This window comes from Hippoglossus hippoglossus, chromosome 3 (genome assembly GCF_009819705.1).
Source record: "Hippoglossus hippoglossus isolate fHipHip1 chromosome 3, fHipHip1.pri, whole genome shotgun sequence".
In the NCBI taxonomy this organism is placed as follows: domain Eukaryota; kingdom Metazoa; phylum Chordata; class Actinopteri; order Pleuronectiformes; family Pleuronectidae; genus Hippoglossus; species Hippoglossus hippoglossus.
Genome location: NC_047153.1, coordinates 31,906,774 through 31,911,496, shown reverse-complemented (window position 1 = coordinate 31,911,496; position 4,723 = coordinate 31,906,774).

The window sequence follows — 4,723 nt, the reverse complement described above, 5'->3', positions numbered from 1 at the left end:
TATTTGTTTTGTATTGTGTTCAGGTCCAATTAAAATTATCTCAGTTTAGACTGGGTTCAGCTGCAGAAAGTTTCTGGACATCTAGCTCTTAATCTCAGAAAGACAGTTGTTTAAAGAACCAAGCATACCAGGGTCTTTGGGTCTAACAGGCAGGTACAACTGCATGTCATCAGCATAAAAATGAAATGAAACACCATGCTTGTTTATGATGTGACATAGGGTGGGCATATATGAGGAAAATTTAAATTGGACCCCAAGCCGACCCCTGGGGCACACCATATGCTGTGCTCATTAAAGATGTGAGTGTACGACAAGTGGGGTGGGACAATATTTACCACCAGTGATTCACAGTCGAATAATATACATTTGTGCTCAGAAATAATAAAATCTAGCAATTTGACTGAGGTTATTTTCAAAACCAGGGTGAATACGAGGTCCAAGGTATGACCATGGTGGTGTGTTTGTCCACATACATGTTGTATCAAGTTAAAAGAAGATATGATGTTTAAAAAATCGTTTTTTTAAAAAAAAATTAAGAGACCACTTCAAAATGATCAGTTTCTCTGGTTTTGCTATTTATTGGTATGTGTTTGAGTAAAATGATTTTTTTTGTTTTATTCTATAAACTACTGACCACATTTCTCCCAAATTTATTTGCAGAAAATGAGAACTGGTCAAAATAACAAAAAAGATGGTGTTTTTAGATCTCGAATAATGCAAAGAAAACAAGTTCATATTAATTTTTAAACAACACAATACCAATGTTTTAACTTAGGAAGAGTTCAGAAATCAATATTGGGTGGAATAACCTTGATTTACAATCACAGCTTTCATGCATCTTGGCATGCTCTCCACCAGTCTTTCACATTGCTGTTGGGGGACTTTATGCCACTCCTGGCGCAAAAGTTCAAGCAGCTCGGCTTTGTTTGATGGCTTATGACAATCCATCTTCCTCTTGATCACATTCCAGAGGTTTTCAATGGGATTCAGGTCTGGAGATTGGGCTGGCCATGACAGGGTCCTGATCTGGTGGTCCTTCATCCACACCTTCACTGACCTGGCTGTGTGGCATGGAGCATTGTCCTGCTGGAAAAACCACTCCTCAGAGTTGGGGAACATTATCAGAGCAGAAGGAAGCAAGTTTTCTTCCAGGACAACTTTGTACTTGGCTTGATTCATGCGTCCTTCACAAAGACAAATCTGCCCAATTCCAGCCTTGCTGAAGCATCCCCAGATCATCACCGATCCTCCACCAAATTTCACAGTAGGTGCGAGACACTGTGGCTTGTAGGCCTCTCCTGGTCTCCGTCTAACCATTAGACGACCAGGTGTTGGGCAAAGCTGAAAACTGGACTCATCAGAGAAGATGACCTTACTCCAGTCCTCTATGGTCCAATCCTTATGGTCTTTTGCAATCCTCAGCCTGGCTCTCCTTTGCTTCTCGTCGATGAAGGGCTTTTTTCTAGCTTTGCACGACTTCAGCCCTGCCCCTAGGAGCCTGTTTCTAACCGTCCTCGCCGTGCACTTCACCCCAGCTGCTGTTTGCCATTCTTTTTGGAGGTCACTTGATGTCATCCTACGGTTGTTGAGTGACATTCGAATGAGTTGGCGGTCATCCCGCTGAGTGGAGAGTCGTTTTCGTCCTCTGCCGGTCTCTAGCTTTGTTGTCCCTAATGTCTGCTGCTTGACCTTGGCTGTCTTTGAAATTTTAAGGATGGAAGCAACCTGCCGCTCACTGTATCCCTCTGCCAGTAAAACCAGAATTGAACCCTTCTTTTCCTCACTCAATACTTTTCTTTTTAACTCTTTTGGCATGGTCAATAGTCACTTTTTTTAATTCCAATTAATTTTGAGGTACTACTAGCACTGTTTCTGCCATCCAGGTGGTCCTATTGCAAGAGTATAGTGATTACCACAGCACTGGTTTTTATACTTTTCTTCATTGAATAGGATTTGGTTCAGGTCATCACCTAATCAGTACCTCATTAAGTAGAATCAGGTCTGCCTGTATTGGAATTCAACAGTCACTGGAATGGAATGGCTGCCATACACGTAGAGATGCTGATTTAAGAAAAATTTGGAGTGGTCTCTTAATTTTTTCCAGAGCTGTATATGTGGCAACATATATAAATCAAGGTTATGATTTACATGAGCTTTAAGGTTTGTGTTGTTTTATGTTAGTATTACAGCATTTCTTCTAGGATTATGTGTGTGCGCGCATGTGCACATGTACAGTATGTGTCTGCCCATTGTTCTCCACACACAAACATACAATCACATTTAAGTAGTTATTAATCGATGGTGTCGCATCATAAATCCGGATCATTCCAGTCACTTTAACACTGATGTCCTGTCATGTGTAGCAGGTGAAGTTAGTCCGCACAAAATGTTGGACTTTTTTTCAATGTGTTTAAAAATGTGTCTCATAAACTCTGGAGTAAATCAAACAAACACAAAGTAAACTTCATTACTGTTTAGATCCTAATGACTTGAGATTAGTGTTGGTCTTTATTGTTAAAGTGTAAGAGTAAGTGTCAAAGCAGAAGCACTAATTGCACTAATTGTTTTGCATTGGTGGTCAGTTGTGGAAACCTTGTATTCACATTTTTTGTTGCCACTGTACGACATTTACCGCATCGTTCACGTTACCGAGTTATCTCTCCTCTCTGCTTCACTGTCTGTGTTAATGTGTGAGTAAGTGGGGCTGGGCTGGCCTTGGGCCTGAGTGTGGGTGTAAACGGGCTCTTGCTAACATGGCTGCGTGGACATTTAAACAGGACATTTATATCAGCTATCTCTTACAGCTTATTAGGTCCTGCATTAGACAACCAAGACTGAGTTTATGTAAAATCCGTGTGTCCATGTGTGTACTTTTGGCGTAAATCTGTTTCTCTGAACAGAGTACATCACATAGCAGCTACCGATGTTTGTTCCACAAAATGGGATGCCAAATGGACCCTGCACAAACCATCTCAGTGGGCACACAGGCTACCACATCTGCAAAGATGGTATTACAGCACACAGCTGTCCTGGGGTACAGTGAGGTACAAGCATGGTACCATACACACACATGTTATGTGTATTTGATTTGACATATAGTACTTGGAGATATTCTACAGCACAGTGACTCATATGTGTACTATACCAAATAAGGCATTTCAACATTTTCCTTAAAAACAACTCACACTTTGAAAAGCTTTTGACTGTAATATAAGGTTGGAGCTGACCAACATCTCTTTTTTTAAGTTCAAAACAGCTTTTTTCTTTCGGAGTATCAAAGATAAATAAAAGTTCCTAATATCACTTCATGTATCTTTTGTTATGGTGCCAAATAATTGATTCACGGACTGTAATGGGCTCCTTATTAACACAGCAGCTGTGGAGATTACTGGCTAGGCAAGACCAATGGAAGCCTATTTCAAAAATCCTGCATAAAATGTTTTGATAACTTTCTAATACCTAACCTCAAAAGTACAGAACACACAAGTTCCTGCTCCACACAGGGCTTAAGGCTAATTATGTTCACTGCTGTAACATATCACTGCCACAAATTATGGATTGTTTGTCAGGTCTAGGTGGTGGTAGTGTGTTGTAATTGCAATTAATCGTGTTCAGGAGCAATCACATGCCTTATTAATTCATCATGGAATTTTCCTTTCTCACCATCATCATGAAGACCACACAACCATTCCCATAGGTCTGCTTCGGAAGACCCAGTATGAAGAAAAGTTGTAGTTTGAGCATAATAGCTGATTATGACACAATACAATATTGAAATTGTAAACAATACCTCCAAATCCAGACCAGTCTTCTTTGTACAGGATCCTGGAACAAAACTGAAATTATGAAACGTTAGGATAATCATATAGATGCACTTACCTCTATGTTTTACAAAAGACTTCTGGTGGCCCTGCAAATGAGCCATAAGGCCAGGGAAACCCCCTACCCTATGACAAAATGGACACTGGATAACAATGGAAAGTGTCCAACCAGATTAACTCTGTGTATGCTCCATCTGGGAATGTTGTGTTTATGATCTATAAAAGAATATCATAATCAATATTTTAGAGTTTGATATAGGATATACTTAACCTTTCAAGCAAGGGGCAATAGATTAGACTGTTAGTCCATAACATAATAATGATGATGATTTGATATACAGTATAGCATGTCAAATGAATTTTGACTGATGTTGAAGTATGAGTGAAAGACTCCTTTTTCTTGCTTGCAATTCGTCTTGCACAAATATAAATTTTGTTTTATCTGTCAGAATGAATTATTCCAAACAGGCATATTTAGAATGGCTACTCCTTTACTGTATTTAAACCAACACACATTTCAGAACTTGAAGACCATTAGTGTAAGCTTCACCAATTAACTTCTTGGTTTAAAGATTTTGCTTGTGATATTTGAATGATAGCCTGCACCACCACACTGCTGTGTGTAGTAGATGAAGAATTCTTTATTGATGTAAGGACTCATTTTCTTCTTGATGTCATCATTTGATCCAAAAATTTAAGAACAAACATATTCAAAGTGCTCATTCTGTCAACCCAACAGTGCAAAGTCCCAGATATGTAATTGGTAATAAATCTCACCAAAATTAACATAAAAGAAGCTGGAACCAGTGAATTTCTTCTTGAAACTGATTTGGATGATAATACACATTTAAATGTTGCTTGTAGTGCATTATAAAGTAGAAGCAAATAATATACTTAATATC